This window comes from Podarcis erhardii (assembly GCF_964252035.2).
Source record: "Podarcis erhardii genome assembly, chromosome: 8".
NCBI classification, from domain to species: Eukaryota; Metazoa; Chordata; class Lepidosauria; order Squamata; family Lacertidae; genus Podarcis; species Podarcis erhardii.
The window spans coordinates 56,324,621-56,345,054 of record NC_138499.1 but is presented as its reverse complement, the minus strand read 5'-3'; the positions used below and the strand labels follow the sequence as shown (position 1 = coordinate 56,345,054).

Here is a 20,434-nt window from a genome sequence, read left to right as displayed (position 1 = left end):
TTCTTCCACTAGGCATGAGCTATTCCAGAGGACAGTGATAACAGATTTCGTTTGGATGAGAGAGCATTGGGGAAATTAGACTGTCTTTGTAATGTCTGGGGGGCCCTCCAAGCTGGTTTTGTTTGGCTTGTTTGTTTGTGTGTGTATAATCTGCCATGTCATCAGTGCATTACAGGTGGATTTATACTGGACCATCCACACATCTTTCCATTTCATTAGTGTTTCTGTAATGCTTCCGCAATGTTAGCACATTATTGCTGTTTGGAGGGACACACCTGCACTACAGTGCAACAAAAGAAGGAGCAAACAAACATGTTACATTTGTAACAGGATTTCAGCAGAAAGCTATGGGACACGCACTGATTGGAAATGAAGAACTATGTCTGTCCTGAAACGTTTGCAGGCGCAATATTGAAAGCAAGATCGTGTATAGCCATCCCAATATCATCATGCACACAAGTCATTATGAAAGAGAAAGATGCCCAGAGGGGCCCTAATTTATTTCCAATATGCAAGCATACCACTGTAAGATCAACTCTTTACTCGACTGATGGTGACAAAATGACTTTAATTGGAACAAACTCTAACACACACATATAGGACATGGGAAATGCCCACCAGAAATCTCTCTTCAAATGCCTCAGGTCCCATATCAAGAGCTCCTGAGCTTTTTGTAAAACCTAGACTGGAACTGCTCCTGACTCTGGTGAACTGGAATGTATAAAACACAGACAGGGTTCCCTTAACATTACAACCATAAATGGAAGCAAGGAACAGAGTATCTGCCACTCTGCACTAGACAGATCCTGAAATCCAAGATGATGCTTCATCTTCAACCCACACACACCATTTACTTCATCTGTCGATGTCTCCTCAAAACTACCAGTTTCTAGTGTCCCCTTGTTTCGATTCTTGGCTATTGACTACAGCACTCCACCAGCTTTGGGGTTAGCCTTCATGCCTCATAGCTGGTTATCTAACTTGCTCTTGCACAGACTTCTTCAGGTTTACTTTAAGGTTTTCTACAAACTTCTTCTGAAGCTTTTGTACCTAGAGTATTGTGAGAAATCAATTAGTGCCCTGTCACTTTTGATCCAGTGGATACCGTGGCTTTTGATCCAGTGGACACCTCTGCTAATAAAAAGGGAGGGGAGGGCGTTTTTGCCAGTTCTCCTTTTTCCCTCCATATCTCCATGCCACCTTCAACCCTGTTCTGGAAGGTTCCTCAACTCAGTTTTTAGGGGGTGCTGGCAACTGCACAGGGGAGGGAAAATCTGCAAAAGCTGTCTGCTTTCCCCTTCTGTTAGCTGAAACAGAAGCCCTTCAGGGAGAACAAGATCACCAACTGGTTTCCACCATCTGCTGCTATTTCTTACATTCAATCACATCAGTTCTCATTTTCTCTCAAGGGAACACAATCCCACTTTTCACACCAGTGTCACATACTCCCCACTTACCCAAGAGGTTTTAAATTCTAGGGGGACAGCACCACCAGATTGAAATACTTCTCCTTCCTGAGTTCTCATAGTGCTTTATTAAAGCTATCTATCCTAACGATTATCGCCATACCTTTTGAACGTACTTCCTCTTTCAGAGTAGCCTGCCTCAAATGGTTGTTGGAAAGATGAAATGAGATAACTAAGGAATTCACGTACGGACTCACCAAACGAAAATATTGTAATTGTGTCTTCTCTTGCTTGATCTTATGCTACATATTATTTTAGAGGGGGTTTTTCCATTATTTCCTTTTGTCTGCATGCAAATGATTTCCTTTTCTGTCATAATTTACCAATTTTAATAAAAACACAGGGATAACTCTGTGTATGCTGGCTTGACTTCTCTGGTGGAACAAATTTGATAAACGAACAAAACGGAAAACAAACGTTTTTCTGTTTGCCAAACGTTGCAGCGGAATTACAGTTACTCTCACATGACAAACGAAGTTTACAAGTGTCCAGTCTCAAATAACTGCAGAAAGCTTATACAGAAGCATCAGCTATAGTTCAACCCCTTCTTGTATTTTCCTCCTCCCCTTCCTTTCCTACCCAATCTCTGGAGAGAGCTTTGGTCATCCAGAATAGAAACTCATCTCCTTTGTCTGGCATTCCACCTCAAAAATAGTATGCCCCATAAAACATTACTTCCAGGCTGAAAAAATATTCAGATTGCTTTGGAAATTAGTTCTGTACTCTCAAACAAAACAAAACAAAACAAAACAAAACAAAACAAAACAAAACAAAACAAAACAAAACAAAACAAAACAAATAAAGATGTACAGAGACCTCTTTTGTAAGCTCTGTGATTTCTGTGTTGAAAGACATGCATTTGATAGCAAACAATTCCCAGCTCTGGTAGAATTAAAGAAGTTGAAAACCACGAAGGTTGAGCATTGGGCTGAGTGACTGCAACTGGGTTGGAAGAAGAAGTTTCAGCTCCTTGCTGAACAAAAATATGGTGAAGAAGAGAAGGTAGAGAAAAAGGAATATCAGCTAGTTCAGTAGAAGCAAACAGTGCCCTCCATAGATTGTTAGACCACAGCTTGCTTGATCTCCAACCACTGGCCATGCTGGACTGGGCTGATAAGATTCATAGTTCAGCAACACCTGGCTGGCACCACACTGACTACTCTTTTTTAAAAACAACAATATTTTATTGATTTTTTTTTTAAATTAATATGGAATGACAATGCCCACACCCAACAGTACTACCTCCCCACCTTACCCTCCAGAGGTTCCTTGTGGGAAAACACTGTTCCAAAGTGTGAGGTGTGAGCCTGGTGGCTCCTGAGTGAGATGAATCAGATACAAGAGAGAGGGAATGATAGAACATGGCTCTTATTAATTTTTATTATGTTGATATAGGCTATTTTGGGATCTTATCTTTCTTACAACTCCTTGCTACCCTTTAGCTTTGAGCCCTTGAGGACAGGGATTAATATCAGCAGTGCGATTTTTCTAGAAAAATAGGTGCTTGGAACTCACCATGAACCTCTCCCTTATTTTCTTAAATGGCAATGGCGCCCACGTGACAAGAGCTGGAGCTGAGATCCAGTGAGCTCCAGCTGAAAAAAAAAGTCTTGAGTATTAGCCATATCAAACTACAAGAAAAAAGATTCCACCTAAACATATAGGAAGAACTTCCTGACAGTAAGAGCTGTTTGACAGTGGAATTTGCTGCCAAGGAGTGTGGTGGAGTCTCCTTCTTTGGAGGTCTTTAAGCAGAGGCTTGACAACCATATGTCAGGAGTGCTCTAATGGTGTTTCCTGCTTGGCAGGGGGTTGGACTCGATGGCCCTTGTGGTCTCTTCCAACTCTATGATTCTATGATTCTATGATCATTGAAACCTGACCTATTGTGATCAAGTAGTCTATAAGTCACTCATATAGATATATAGACCAAACTCCAGGCATTATAGAGGTTTGCCTTCAATGTATTCCGGAATAAACATTATACCCCTTACTAGTGCTAACCACCCCAGTCCAAGACTACAAAAGAGAATTGCTAGACAGATGAAGCAGTGTTGTGGTATTCAATGCTTTGAAAGAAAGAAAAAATGAAAACAAAACCCTGCCTCCTTCAAGCAGCAAAATGACAACCAGGAGCCGAGAGCCAAGAAAAAGTTGAAGGGGCTTATAGCAAAAAATAAGAAAAATAAAAATACCTCAAGCGGAAATTCTGTGTCACAAACTACAAACCGAGCAGCATCAAATCCATGGTTGCCAACCACCCTTTCATTACTCTTGGGAGTTATATCACACCTGTGACTTCCTCTGCAGTAGAGTTGGAGTGGGAGACACTGAGACTTCGGGGCACATCCATAGCATCTTTTCAACAAAGGAAGTACACTTGCACAAACTAGCTCTCACCACATCAGTGGGGAAAGTGGAAAAGCAAAACACACTTTTGCAAGCACCCAAAACTCCTACACACAGTACAGATTGTCACTAGCTTGTCAAGTTAGATTCTGCACAGCTGAAAACATAATGACCTAGGCAACTGCAGCAAGCTTCTGAATACTAGTTACTGGGGAGCTCAAGTGGGGAGGGTGATGTTGCCGTCAGGTCCTTCTTGTGAGCTTCCCACTGGAATCTCATTAGACACTGAGAAAACAGAATACTGGACCAGATAATCCATGGTCTTGTTACCACAAGGCTAAACTTTTCTGCCTACCTAGTTGTCTCATCAATCACACTTATCAAAAGTATAGATAGACCACCAGCAAAGCCTGGAAAATATAAAATTATATATTCACAGCAAAGACTAGTAATCTCAATGTCTGGTGAAGATTTCTAGTTCACTATGGAAAGTGATTACCAGGCCATGCCTTATTTATCATGGGTCCATCATTTGATTTATTTGTATGCATGGCACTAGCTTCCACGCACGTGCTGTAGATTTTAACTGATCCTTATTTTATGTAAAGGCTCTAATTATTTGATTTTTCTTACTTTCCATGTTTATGCTATGTTTGGTTTTATAAACCTATGTGAAAATAGTATAATAATAATAATTTAAAATTGGTAATTGTTTTAAAGAAGCACAAGGGTTTTATCACCAGTACAACTTTGCATCAGTTTCCTCAAAAGTGTGCATAGTTCCCAAATATGTTGTGTGGGCTTTTAAAATCCATATTTCCTACTTCAACAGAGGCGAGCAAATTGTGTTACACCTATAGCACACATTTAAAGCACATTAAAAACAGTCATGGTTTCCCCACACAGAATCCTGCGAACTGTAGTTTACCCCCCACAAAGCTACAATTCCCAGGACTCTTACCAAAATGAAGTCTGAATTTTAGGAGAAGGAAATAATTCCCCTGTCCACAATACCTTTTGCCCTGGCTGGACCAAGCCAGCAGGTTTTAAGTAATGACAGTTTCTGTGTAAGAGAATCTACCATCACCACCTTTGGAATGCTCTGCCCATATGCAGTCAGCTGAAGCTACGAACCAAAAAGAGAAAAAAATTGTCAAGGCTGCTGAGCCCTTGTCCTGTTTAGCACTGTTGATCAAGATAGAGTGCATCTACTGAAAGCAGTGTTGTATCCAGTAGAATCACTGCAGTAGTGTTTTGGCAAGAACTCTCAGGAGCATGTCACAGGTCAGAGTTTTACTGCTGATTTATCTGATACACAGAGCTGCACATAATGCTTCAAGTTCAAGCAATTTCAAGAAGCATATTTTTAGTTTAGTTCAGTTTAATTTATATGTCACTTTTCCATGGTGAACCGTGCCCAAAACAACTCAAAATAAATACGGTGTCACAAATGCACAGTACACATGGTTAAAAGCTTCTCTCCCTTTTCTTCTATGAAGCTTCTTGACAACTCAGAGAAGTTCTTTCTTCAACAGCCGGGGGGGGGCGCGCGAGGGGTGTACAAAATTATTGTTGTGGATAGATGCCATTTCTTATTAACTAGAACGTACAGGATGTGAACTTTTCTGACACTGGTCTAAATTCTTACATTGAAGGATCATTTAAACACAGCTTTGCCCTCCTTGCTGAAGCCATCTGTAAATCAATTCTCTTCAAATGCTGTCCGGAATCCTCTGAATCAAACCCTGAATAATATTTCCAGGGTAGGCTGGGTTGTTTAAGATTTTCAAAAGCAGTTACACTCTCTTGAGGCTTTCGTTTTATTTATTTTTCCGTATTTTGGAGGATGTCAGCAGTTGACCAGGCAGACACAAAATTTCGTACAGATTGCAATATAAAGAAGTGGTGATGACTGCCTTTCAAAGAATCACAGAACTGCAGATCTGGAAGGAACCCCAAGGATCATCCAGCTCAACCCTCTGCAATGCTGGAATCTCATCTAAATCATACATGGCAGATGGCCACATAATCTCTGCTTAAAAACCTCCAAGAAAAAGAGTCCGTCCCCTCCCGAGGGAGACCGTTTCACTGTCAGAAAGTTCTTCCTGATGTTTAGTCAGTAGCAAGCACTGTACCACACATACTTCTGTTTTAAATCACTATCCTTCGACCTCAGTGCTCCTTCTGCAAAACAGGAATGTTAAAGACCTACCTCACAATTTGTTACGAGGACAGATGGTATAAAAGATTGTAAAACACTTTGTATACTAATAGCAGGGCATTAGTATATCCGGATACTAACAAGCAGTAGTTGAGCAGAATGTGAACGCTTCAAAAATGATTGCCGTGTGGTGCTGTCACTAGAATCATCTGCTTACAAAGCCCGAGTATGGCTTGCACAATAGTTTTTCTCTTTCTTATATTTATCCTCTCAAGATAACATTAGCAAGCTGACTGCAAGAGACACACATGGACACACTGAAATCTTAAGTATGTTTACCCAGTAGAAAGTTCCACGTAGCTCATTGGAATTTATTGCTAGTAAGTGTGTTTAGGATCGCAGCCACGGTAATCTAGTTTTCATTAATAGAATATGGCTTCCCCAATGCTAAACATTTGTGTCAATGCAATGTTTAAGGTCCCTGAAAACTGCAACGTAAGAGCAAAATTTCTGCTGGAATAGTAGGGAGGTTCCACCATCCTAAGAATTTGTATCTTAGAAGATGACCTTGTCTCCCTTTTGTCGCTGTCTTCAAAATGAACACTTCTTAGAAAGGAAAGGGATAACAGGGAAAACAACGTTCCATGCAGAAAAGATATAACTAACTATTTTGGGAGGAAAACAGAAGGTATTGTCTAGTATGTTGTGCACACAAACTCCCTTTTCACCACTTCATTTTGTACTACAATTATCGTTAAACCTTACAATATGCCATACATGATGGGTGAAATGGAGGACATTGTTTCTTTTAATTTTGCATGCATGGTAATGCGTTTAACCACTAAGGTCATACCTGCATGCGATGACTGACAACTTTTCAGCTTGATTCAAAGCAAACAGCTGCTAGTTTGATTGCCTAGCAACTAAAAATTGATAGATGACCCTTAAGATGGATAACTACCATAAATCACCTCATTCAGACACCCAGGGAAAAAAATTAAAAAACAATGGCTTTCATGACATTTGCTGCATTCTGTAATGTGCCGTGATAAATTTGGCTACCTTATGGAGGCACAGTTGTGCCTGCTGAAATTAGACAGTTTTCTGCATTCTATACTTCTTGCAGCTCTGAGCCTACTCTGCAAGGTGTGTTCATATTAATATACTCCACTGCCAGAAAAAAGAAGAATACCAGAAGCTGCTGTCAGTCACCATGAGGCAGAGAGAATCTGTATTCTATCTCGGCATTGCCAAACAGCTTTTAATCAGGAAACAGCAGTCTTATATCATAACTGAGGCACAAGCCTACATGCATTAATAATGGTTACAATAAATTTAGTGTAATGACTTGACCCCTGGTCGACATTACAGATGTTGTGATAAATATGAATATAATGAACTGCTTCCTGTTTGTAAACATGTTGCATGCTTCCAGGTCGGGAGAAAAATAACCCTCATGCAAATTCAACCACGTTTATAGGTCTAGAATGGGCTGACAACCCAAACCACAACTCCATTTAATTTTAAGCCAAAGTATTAGGATTTAAGCCAATTTATTTGTACTGAATAGGACTAATCTTGATCCTAAACATATGTGCTTGGAATTCTCTTCGACGTCTATGGAATTGACTTCAAAGCAAGTAGCATGTCTAAGACCAGGTTGCACCCTAAACACACTTACTGAGACCGTGGTCATTGTCAGAACTATTACATCTGGTGGCAGTGAAAAAGCCTAGTGGCTATTTTATCCAAGCTGGTTGTGTGCACCTGTCACCATGTGCTGAACTCAGCCTTTGGCAACATGCCACCACAACCAGATTGCCATTTCCCCTGTAATTGCCATAGGTGGACACAATTATGAGCATATTAAACTCAATGCTATTATTTCCAAAATGTATTAAATACTGGAGCATATAGGCTAAAATCAAATAACATTGCCTTAAGTGAGTTGTAGATCATGCTATCTGTGGGTTCCCTATCAGAGAAAGTGTCTAAATTAGTTTAGATGCCAATCCCTCATCGTAACTGCATTGTGAAGTAGGCTATAAACTGCTCAGAATGCAGACTGGTATCCCTGAAATTATAATGTCAAACACCAGAGACGAACATTAGTTGCCAAAAATATCTAAATGCAAGATCACACTTCTGCAAGTAAATCAACATTTGGAAAAGGAAATTCCCCTTATTGTTGCAGATAATGGATTTTCTTCATTTGTTATAAACAGAACTGATAAGCATTCTAAAACAGATGCTCATAATTGTTTTTATTTTTGTTGCTGATTTTAATTCTGCTTCCACAAAACTTTCATTAATGTTTTATATTATTTCTCTCTCTTTTAACTTTGAGTTTAATACCAAGCTTACACCTTGTTTTGTTTTTCAGGTTAGAAAAAAATTAATTCTGCTTGCACAAAACTTTCATTAATGTTTTATATTCTTTCTCATAAAACCAAGCTTACACCTTGTTTTTAGGGTTAAAAAGGAGATATTCCAATGCCTATTACGGCCTGTATATGCTGAAGTGTTGGGTTTTCCAGTCATTTATTATTGATAGGATCATTCCTATCCTGAATTTTTGGTCCTAAAAAAGTTACTCACTCAAAGCAGTCACCAAAATGTATTAAGAACATCAAATCATCAAAACAGTAAACTGTAAAACGGAACTAATTCAACAGCAGCAGACGAGTCAAAAATGTAGCTTACGATTATTATTTAGGAAGACTACTCACTAATAGATGTCTGCCTATTACACAACTAGAAGCTGATCTCTACGAACTGGAGAATGGAATCTGAAGAACATGATGAGACACCCTCCAGTTACCTCATGCCCATTTTATTTCTTATATAAAAAAATTTATCTGCTCAAAACCAAATCTGGAACGCCTCATAATGAACCCAACAGTAGCCATTTTTGTGAAGCATAAAAAACATCCAGAGCAATCAGTAGAGCAAGCCTCACCTGGGTCCATAGCATCACATTATCAAGATCCCCTGATGCCTTCATTTTCAGAAATCATTCTTTACTCCATCTGTACTCATGCCATACATGCTATTCTTTGGTTCACCAGATTGCTCATATTCTACAATTTAGCTAAATATTTACAGAAAGGTTAAATTAGTTTTAAGCACAAACAACATTGCAAAATTTAAAACGACTGCATTTTGAAACATAAATTACGTTGTTGAGAACTTAATAAAAGTTCTAGAACAACGAGTTGGTAACAACACTCAAAGCAGAACTACATCATCGTGCTTTACGCACCATTGCAAGCTTCACCTGAAAAAGTGAGGAAGTACTTCCAAGACCAGCATATATGTAATGCAAGCCAGGCCTTAACCATGGTTATAGGATTGACTGCAGGTGGTAGGACTATATGCCCTTTCCCCCAGGTCCTCCCCTCTCAAGCATGGATTTCCCCACCCTTTCCCCACAGCGCTTAACCATGGTTCACCATCCAATGTCATTAACTGCAGTTAATGCAAACATTCCCACCTAACATTTGACACTCTGCTTTGAAGCTGGTTACAAATTCCAAATTAGGAACTATGGCTAACTTCAATATGGATGTACCAGCAAATTATGGTTCGGAATGATGAGAATTCACAGTGAATAGGAAAGGAGGCTGGGAAGCAAGGATATGATCCTAACCCCCTGCAATGATTAAGTATCAACCAATATAATGTACAAACACCACAAATTGCTATCAACTTAACATTACACACAGATCAGACCTCTCTCTTTTTTTCTTTTTCTTTTTTGCAGTAATACCATATGGGCATATGGCAATAAGAATGATTTACTATACATTGCGGGACACGGGTGGCGCTGTGGGTAAAAGCCTCAGCGCCTAGGACTTGCCGATCGAAAGGTCGGTGGTTTGAATCCCCGTGGCGGGGTGCGCTCCCGTCGCTCGGTCCCAGCGCCTGCCAACCTAGCAGTTCGAAAGCACCCCCGGGTGCAAGTAGATAAATAGGGACCGCTTACTAGCGGGAAGGTAAACGGCATTCCGTGTGCTGCGCTGGCTCGCCAGATGCAGCTTGTCACGCTGGCCACATGACCCACAAGTGTCTGCGGACAGCGCTGGCTCCCGGCCTCTAGAGTGAGATGAGCGCACAACCCTAGAGTCTGTCCAGACTGGCCCGTTCGGGCAAGGGTACCTTTACCTTTACTTTTTACTATACATTGCAAAAAAGTCTCAATACAATTAGTTTATTTTTTAAAAAACTCTTCATTTTGCCACATTTTATGTATCAAAAGATGTACTGCCATGCTGGACAACTGAGTGTCAATAGTTGGTTCATATCAATAGGATTCTTCAAGCAATGCGCAACTGTATGATTTAGACTCCATTTGATATAGAAAGCTTTCACAATATGACACACTAGTTATCAGGTTATATTTAATGCTACCAGAATTTCATGATATCTCATACAGAATACAGCTAGGCTGCAGCACTTCAGCAGCCATGTAACTAAAGGCCCAAGCAAACAAAAGCCTTGAGTGCACCTCATTTAATGTCTCTTATGATGATATATTTAAGCTAGGATTAATTGCATACATGTAAAATTCATATTCAATCACTCTATTTGTGTCTCAGCTGTAAGCCTTTGATGTTTCTATGAAGGATCCACAAAAGGAGACAAGGAGGCATGCTGGCCCTTTAAAACTGAAATGCTTGTTTCCTTTCTGTAAGAAAAGTAAATCATGCTGTAGTGAGTGGAGCTTTGAAAAAGCATCCATCCATTAAAGTTCATGGATCCTCGTTTCCAGATTGTCCCTCCCCTGGCTGTGTCTCAAGTTACAGCCTTGTACAATCCAAGTCTAAATAATATTCACCATGATAAATGACACCATAACTCCGATATCCACAATCAATCTTTGCTTTAAAGATACATCCATCTTCAATAATGTTGATGGGGATTCTGTAAAATGGGAAACGTGACTGTTTTCCAGACCTCCTAACAGTGGGGGAAGGAAACTCTGAGTGATGGCTGTCAGCTCACATCTGGCTGCAAAAATAAATTAGCCTTATGTAGACAAATGAAAGGACCAGCCCTGACTAGAAAACAGCCACTCCTGAGCAATGGCTAATTTATAGGGTTCCTTTCTCGAAAGTTCCTCGCTGAAGCTACAGTCCCCTTAGCTATCTCTTTAAATGATATCCGATGCTGTAAATAATTTTACTGTGATAGCAGCAGCTATGCATAATGTTTTTAAAGGGGTCTGTGTGAGTGAGAAAACAATAACTGTTCTCTCATACGAAATAAAAACGAGACAGTTGGGGAAAACTTTTGTTTCAGCTAAAAATATGTTTATATTCTGGCAGTCTAATCTATGGTTAAAAGAAAATAATCACATTTGAGCTGTTAATCTTAATGGCCTTATAATAGTACTGAATGACAAGGTTAAAAAATAAATAAACAACTGAGTGCAAAACTATTTTAGTTGCAGTTGCTTTTCTTCTTTGTAAGTGAAGCACTTTTTACGGAGAATTCTGTAAACTAAGTCACCTTATTTGTGCAGGTGTTGTATGAGTCATACACGCTACACAGAAAAGAAACCCCCTATGTTACCTGTTCAGGTACTTTATATTGAAGTACTTAATATTCAAAATCAAGCAAAAAGCTTAGCAGAGACAAAATCTGAACAACAAAATGCATGAAAATGCATAGGGAAGGTTATTCTGTGTAGTGCCAGACCTTTTATAACACAGCAACATTACAATCCTATGCATGTTTCCTCCGTGGGTAGTCCTACGTTGAACAATGGGGCTTACTCTGCAATAAGTATGTTTAAGAGAGGAGGCTGAAACACTTCGGAAATTGTTAGGTCTCTTTTCTCTTGTTACAAGAAAACTTAGTATTTTACTTCTTGTACAGTAGTGCCCCACACATAGATGACTTAAATGAAGCTAAACTTTGCAAGAATATACCATCACTAATTGTGTCCCCCACAAGAAAGAAAGAAAGAAAGAAAGAAAGAAAGAAAGAAAGAAAGAAAGAAAGAAAGAAAGAAAGATTTCTGAACTCTCCAAGGAAGAATCCATATTAGTGAAGATGGTGGAGGTTGTGAGGGTTAATTTTGTGAAGGTTGAAGGACTTACAGTAATGCTGTGAAGACAGAAACATCACAGGCTTTCCTGGCAAGAGGCTCAGAGAGGGTAGGAGGGGACTACGAAATGAACTCTCTCAGGCTTTGTCATGTACGTTTCCCAAGGCCCGGACTGGCCCCTTTGATAAATGACACATGTCATTCTGTCAGAGGCTGACACTGCAGCTGGGAGGGCTAGTGATATATGACTCCACTGAAAAGGAAATCAACTTTTTGGCACTGACTAAGACTGTGCCCTGTGTAAGGATTTTGTTTCTAAAAAAGTGAAAGATAGACTTAGGATTTGAAGCGGGGTGGGGGGGTGGGGAGTTGAAAAACAGATTGAACGACAGCTTACACTTAATTTATGTTAACTCGGTAATGGTGAAATGTGCTAGCCTGTGATAAATAAAAGCTACATTAGTCAATTATTAATCACACTCTAACTTGTAGCCAAAACCCATGACTTAAATCTGAGGCCTGAGCTGCCTTACAAACAGATAAGACAGTGTTTGATAGATGTCTTGCATAGTGTAATCAGGAAGGAATCAAAGGCTTAGTGGTTTAACCAATGAGGGTGTGTAGAAGGTTCTGGAATCTGAAACTGGGTAAAGTGGATAACTGGATTGAAAGCGCCCTTTCACAGAGGATACAGTATATCTTTTGACTGCTTAAAAAAAGGAGAGAGGGAGAGGGAGAAGCATATCTGACTTTAGTTTTAATCTTTTTAATATATAAATACACGGATGTCTTGAAACTGTATTTCCCTCCCTACAACTACTGTGTTAAATCATTTAAATCTGATCACTATTATGGATTCTCACCAAGACATCAAGTGTTTCAAATATGATCGTTTTGCACGGATTACAATTTAAGCATTTTATTTAATCGAATGAACTCGAATCGGGCTACGACACATTCATGCAGATACTAGCTGTAGAGGAAAAAAGCACAAAGCTGCATAAAATAAATGATTTCTATTCAGCCAGGCTGTAAAGACAAAATAAAGGATCTGAGCTCCAAAAGGGAAGAAAAACCTGAAAATCAACCGTGCATAGGGGGCAGGGAAGCTGAATCTAAAATGGCCACAATGAGTATCTCTGAAAGGCTCACACTTCACCTAGGAAGGAAACTGCTGTGTGTTGTCTGTCCGTGGCAAGCAGGTTAATATAACAAACTCACCACTCTTAAGGTGCTAAATTTCTCCTCGCTGCCCACAGGCCTAGCACAAGATGCCCATATCAATAAAGATCTGGCTACAGATGGCATGTGAGGTAGAAGTCGTTCACGTGCTTGGACACAGGGAAATCTCACCCGTGGTGTATTCTCATACATGCTCTTATGCATCTGTATCATGTAAATTCAATTTAAGCTGAAGTGAAGTATGTATGACCTTTCACTCACATTGGTTAAAAAATAACTCCATATTGAGGGCCAACAGTAGATTTGTGCAGAGCTTTTCATCTGGACAGTTGTAAACGACATTAACTGGTTTTATTACCCAGACATTTTGTTTTAGCATAGCCTTAACGCTAAGCAACTAGCAATTTCCAGTTTTTCATGCATTTAAATGAAATAACCTTTGTGTACAAATCAGCAGTATTCTTTTATTTTTCTGGGAGAGTTCATAGTCCAGCTACAAATTATTTGAATGCAACACATAGGGTTTTGTAACTGGAACATAAAGCCCTTATAATACTGTGTTAATTTCTATATCATTGGGACCTGTGTCCCATTTTATTCCTGGGCCACTGTGTAAAAAAATAAAAGGAAGCCACAGAATTAAAACCAGTTCTCCATCTTCATCCCAAAGTGCATAGAACTGCCTTTCGTTCTCTAGTGCCTCCCTAGGGCTGGGTTGCTAACAGACCAGAAAAAAAAATACCCTGGCCTGTTCTTGTGGTTTTTAACAGCAATTTTAACAGCTAGGAAATAGGCATGATCACCTTCTATTGCCTGCATACCAAGGAGATTAAGGGTGCAGAGGTTGGTCAAAAAGTTGGCAGGTGGGCAAGGAGCGGAAAAGACAGTGAAGATAAGCAAGGAGGGAGAAAGTGAGGTGCTCCATGTAACTTGTAGAACCACTTCAACTTCCCCAGAGGTAACCTTCCCTGTTAGCATGGCCTCAAAGCACCTTAAACACAGCTGAGAGCCAAAAGTAAAAAAGCAACACCATAGGCCAAGTGAGCCAGAAGGTACAAAACGTAACCTACCCTACCCATTAAATTGATGGACCATTATATAGTATTCAAATAATAACCAGGCAGCAAATAAAATATGTACTAAAACCTCATCCCTAATAAAAAGCTTAATTGTGCCCAGAAAACCAAAGCCAAATAGGTATTTCAATACTGCTGAAATAGGTTAACTTCAGCTTTCGAAAGGAGTTCCAGAGATTGAGGGCAACAACCAATAATGCCTCTCTAGATGCCCTTATGATCTACCTGGATCTGGGGGCTCAGTGGCAGCCACTCTTTGATGTGAGCCCTTGTCTGAAATATATTTGGGTGAACCCATCCCAATTTAGTTTGAATATGCACCAGTATCCAATTGCATACAGTGGTACCTTAGGTTACATAGGCTTCAGGTTACATACGCTTCAGGTTACAGACTCCGCTAACCCAGAAATAGTACCTCGGTTTAAGAACTTTGCTTCAGGATGAGAACAGAAATCGTGCAGCAGCGGCGCAGCGGCAGCAGGAGGCCCCATTAGCTAAAGTGGTGCTTCAGGTTGAGAACAGTTTCAGGTTAAGAACAGACCTCCAGAACGAATTAAGTTCTTAACCCGAGGAACCACTGTATCTTCTTATCGGTGGTGAAACATTATTATGAGAAGAAATTTTTAATTAAACCTGAACTATTTGCCATAGAAAAAATTAACAGAGGGCTACATATAACAGCAAAATTGTTGCATATGATATATAGATAATATATATGGATATAAAATGTATAGCTGTTGCATATGACGTATTAAGATAAATATATATTAAATACTTTATATATTTAAGATATATATTTGGGTGGGCCTGTGGGCCCTCATGTACCATGGACTCTGCAAACCTTATAGGAGGACCACTCTCAGGCCTTGAATCATTTGAGGTTTTTCACACATTCACCCAAACCCAAAAGTTTCAAGCACATACCCAGATTCTTTACATGAATCAGAGACTCCCACTCCAAAACCTCAGCACTGAGTGTGCCAGTACGATTCAACAAAATGAAAAAATCCTCTATTGTGTGCATCAATCCCAGAGAATTTTTGGATTATAACCAAAAGATTTTAATCCATGGTTAATTGGCCACCAAGTAGTTGGTGTGTGTGGGGGAGGTGTATCTAGGCCATGGGCACCAACTTGAATAAAATAGCGGAGGCAGGCAAGGCTGCCCGGCATAATCAATCACAAGACACAGCACATGCACACCATTTGAAGGCAATGCCCATCAACGTTGAAGGCCACCGGCCTCCTCAAATATTTTAGGGGGGGGCTGAAGGGACCTTGGCCCCTAGGAATTGGCTCCTACGACCTAGGCAGCTGCAAGTTCATATCTAAGTGTCAACTAAAGGGTTGTGGAATTACAGGACGTGGCAACTGCAACCTCTTCCTACTATGGTATAGGAACAGAAGGCAGTACCCTGAGCAAAACTAATTTACTAGAGAATAAGTGCTACGCAAATGTCCAGGCTCTTATTAAAGGGGCATTTTGCTTTGTTTTCTGGCCCATCATTCCTAACGTAAGCTGTTCTACTAACCTGCATATGTAAAGACAGAAACACTTAACAAGTGAGGACTGTATGCAATAAGCAAAAGAATCAGGGCCATGATGAGGCCTGATTTCTTTCTTATGACATCTGGTCTCAAACAGGAGGAAGCATCAGGCACATTGGCCCAAATTCAGGAAAGCACTTAAGGCATATTCTTAAATTTAAATACATAAACACCCTCATCTTTAAGTGCTTTCTTGAATAAAGCTTCAACAAGGACCACTTCTTATCATAGGTACAGCACTATTTGATTGTATTTTCTATTGTTTATGAAAGCTGCACATATTTTCCAACCAACACCAGAAATCCGTTTACTGGTAGAATTACCAAAAGCATCTCACTCGCTGGGCAACTATGGGACAAAATAAAAAAAGGTTTTTATTTTATGGGTTTAAAAATGAATGGGATTACATACCAAGAAGGAGCCATTGCACACAGAATATAAAAGGAAAATATTTCTACTTGTGCATTTTAAAGCGTCTGAGCTCAAACAGAATTCTTAGTTTTTTATTATGTTTTATCAAACAATTTTTGTTTATTCATAATAAGCTGTATGTATCAGTACCAACATGCCAGGTGCTGTACTTTCATTTATTTAATGCATTTCTACCCACCTTTCAGAGCACATTTCACTCACAAAGTGGTTTACAATTTCATAAGCTTGTGCAATAGACAGCTTATTTTACAACACTAAACACTGAAAAGAAGTTGTCTAAACCTCCAGCATCCATGAAACACTGAATGTTGCAAGTCAAACCTTTAAGAGTGCGCATGAGACAAAAATCAGTACAACTTTTGTATTTTATGCACAACACACCATGTTTTCCCCATATGTGGTGATACAGAACTGACAGAAGAAACCAGAAGGTGTTGATTTCAGCTTACCTCAGCTTTAAGAAGTAAAAATAAACTAACACTTGTATCAGAAGTTAAAATCTCAGAAAAAGTAAGCTTACTTTAATAAAAAGGGGAAAGGGGGGAGACAGCTGTTGTCTAAATTCACACTGCCTTCACAGCCTTCAAACCAAGATATACTACAATGGGTGATTAGATGTAAATTAATTAAATAAACACAAAAATAGAAACGCAGTACAATTGTCGTATTTTTAAAGGTGCATAAAAAACCAAAAGTCCTAGTGACGTGTTCTATCTGAAGCAGTTATTATCTTTGAATGCTTGAAATCAAATTAGGAAGGAGTACGAGGAACAAAACAAAATAATGCATTTCTAAAAATGCACACAAGCTAATGGTTGAAACTTTTCTACCTTCTTACCAAAATATATTTTCCAAACCATAAAAAATTCAGAGTGAGTGCAGAATGTTTATATATTACTTGAGTCTCTCTTTAAAAGGTTTATACTTTTACTTTATGACCTGTCCTTGATTTGACACTTCCGCTCATCAGAAAGGGATTTATAAAATAATCCTGAAGGTGAGGAACAGACATCTGTCAGGGACTGGCTGGGTTTCACTTTGCGAAATTTAAGAAGGGAGAGAAATCCTGTTAAGCTCTCTTTAGTCACCAATAGACATCAAAGGTAATAATTAAAGAAGACAGACGTCATAAAAAATAAATTTATGTAGTTCTTTATAATGCACAAGCACTCCAGTGTGTAAAACATCTTTTAACAGTGAAAGAAAACACAACATAGGAGGGGGGGAATCTATTGGGTTTTTTGTGTTTGCTTGCTTGCTTGCTTGTTTGTTTGCCTACTTGAAAAAAACGATTCCCCCACTTTTTAAGTACAAGTTTAAACCAAAGACTTTCAAAACCTTTACCATCTGTGGGTACATGAACTATGGATGACCCCAAATGATTTGCACTCTGCTCAGAATCCCTTAGAAAGCACGGGAAAAAGTATCATTAAGAATGACTGATGACTGCCAGTCATGGTTGACCTCACCCAAGCTTTGGTCTCTGCCTCAGTAATAAGCTGTCCTTTATTAGCACCAACACTCCATAAAAGGGGTGTGTTTAGTCACAGGATAGTGGCCTCCTAATGCTCATTGCTTGGCTCTGAAAGATTGATTAGTGCTCATTTTTACTGCCTTCACAGCATATACAGTGACAGCAACACAGAGAGCATCAGGGCCTCCAGCTACAAAACCAGAGATTTGGGGAGAAAAGGCAGTTGGAATATTTTTAAGAAACAGAATTGACGCCTCAGACGCAAAACTTGTGACACTCATAACCTCATTTAAGCACCAATAGCATAAGGATGTGATCCTGCACACAGTTAAATAATTTATTTCACTTATGTTTGTTTATTTTTATCCTGTCTCTTTCCAATATGAGAGAGATGCGTCAACGGTACCTTCCAGCCCAGGATTTGGCTAGAGACGTTTGATATAAATACTTGCAATGTGAGAAGAGTACAGTACTTGAAATATAAAAGTTATAGGCCCTGTTTGTCAATTGGTTAGTATATTCCCTGTTCCTGGCTTAATAACTCTTGGACTTCTTGCTTTCAGCTGCTTTTGCCTCAAGACTTTTACAACTTGCCAAAATAATTGATGTCCACTTTTACTTTTCAAAGACTGGAATTTCATAATGAGTTTTTGTGCAGAAGAAAGGTATTCTGTATATTCTGAAGGCCAATGTTCCTGGTTCAGATCCTCTTGCACTATAATTTTCACCAGGTGCAAATGTTCAGGGAAAAGGAGGAGACGAAAGCCAAAGAAAGATGAAATGTTTAACCTGAGTTAACTTCTCCTGCCTAATTTGCAGCACTTTCCTTCCACATCTATTCTTTTATTTAACAATCAAAGTCAATGGCTCCATTCAGACATTATGTTAAACAAGCCCTTGTGTTAGCAATAGTTTAAAACTCAAACCAATGTTTGCGCTTTAACACAATTGTGCAAATTATGGTTGAGGGGTTCTATTCTGATTTCTTCCTCTAGCCTCTCTGAACTGCAGTGTCCCTTCGTACAGTAGTCTCTGGAGGAAGGTGGAAAAACCAAAACAGTTTGTGAATTCTTTACTACGGTTTGGTGAGATGTCTCAAATGAGCCAAGGAATGCATTTGGTTCAATCCAACAATATGAGAAAAATAAATAACTACATGGCAACGGGTGAGATCCAGTGTAAGGTGAGGGGACATCTGCTCATACAACATTATTTCTCCTTTCTCCCCTCTCACTTGCAGCCCCTTCTCACCTCCAAAATCTGCTCTAGAGGGTCCTGCATACCCTCCAACATTTATCCAATGAAAATAGTGACGTCCCATTCCATAATGATAATTTTACTATGTATACCCCACAAATGTTACTGGGTTGCCCCAGCCACTCTGGGCAGCTCCCCACAAATATAAAAACATAATAAAACATTTTTTAGAATTTTTTAAAAAAACTTCCCTACACAGGATTGCCTTCAGATGTCTTGGGGGTTGCATATCTCCATACCCTCCAACATTTCTCCAATGAAAATGGGGACATCCTAAGGAAAAGTGGGACATTCCGGGATCAGATCAGAAACTGGGGCAACGTCTATAAATCAGGAACATTGTTGGAAAATAGGGACACTTGGAGGGTCTGATCCTGTTGCACAAGCAGATTTCCAGTGCACAAGTGGGCATTAGATGACACCCAGTGTCAGGAACCTGGACCACAGAGCAATCTACCCTTTATAATAATAACAGGGCCATTATAAAATATACATACTTAACAGTAATGAAGTCCAGCCATGTTCCTTACAGGACATCATTGTTCAATACTACTAACAGCATACAGGACATGAGCTCTTCCATGAAAATCCATAAAAAATACCTGACAATACTTGTATTTCCTTATTGATTTTCACCACCATTTTACACATGCACACACCTGCTAAAAATGTTACTACCTTGTTCCTGGGTGAGATACTACCCTAACTCTACAGCAAGGCCAGATAGTTTAAAATCCAATTAACACTACTTGTATTAATTGTGTTCAAACCTTCCTGCTTTTTCTTTTTAAAACGCTCAACTTCGCAAGGATAACATCGTCTCCCATGTATCATTGACATCATGGGTATGTGGTTTTTTCTATTTTCAGTTTGATCACCTGTGGAGGTAGGAGAAATTTTAAAACTTCAACATTTATAATATTAGTATACAACTCTATATTTGTAAAATACCACTAGATATTCTGTAGGTGTGCCTTGGCTTAATATTTTTTAAAAAATATTAATTCTTGCAATTCAGTGCTTCACCTAAGCTATTGATTATTACTGATTAAGAACTTGCCCATATGACTGATCTTGGGAAACAGTTATATCAAGTTAAAGGAAGATACAGTTGGAAGTTGGAACAGTTGTTTTTTTACTGTTTGTTCTGTTATCGGAAAAGGGGAGCAAGTGGCTTTCCATGTTTCTGGACTATAACTGAGACTGACGGGAATTGGAGTTTAACAATATTTGTAGGGCCACAGGTTCCCCATCCCTGTTCTACATAATTGGGAACTGAAGCATAATAACCTCACACCAGACAACATTACAGCGGTGGCTTACTGGATTAGTACTTTGTAATATACTATGTAATAACTTCTAGTTTTAAAAAATACCTATATTTCAAAGTTTACTTGCAGCAATAATATCAATTAGATCTGTTGATAATTTGCCAGT

The 20,434-nt window shown here is 39.3% G+C and overlaps 1 protein-coding gene across 4 annotated transcripts in view; it reads right to left on the bottom strand.

Annotated features, from left to right (window-relative positions):
• TSHZ1 (teashirt zinc finger homeobox 1) overlaps positions 1-20,434 on the bottom strand; it is an 81,140-nt gene that overhangs the window by 47,705 nt on the left and 13,001 nt on the right. The window contains exon 1 of one of the 4 annotated variants that reach the window (XM_081875072.1): positions 15,211-15,229. The exons of the other annotated variants lie outside the window; for them this stretch is intronic. The gene's annotated coding sequence lies outside the window, so the exon portion shown is untranslated. Of the gene's footprint in view, positions 1-15,210; positions 15,230-20,434 lie in introns of those variants that run through there. 4 annotated transcript variants of the gene reach the window in all.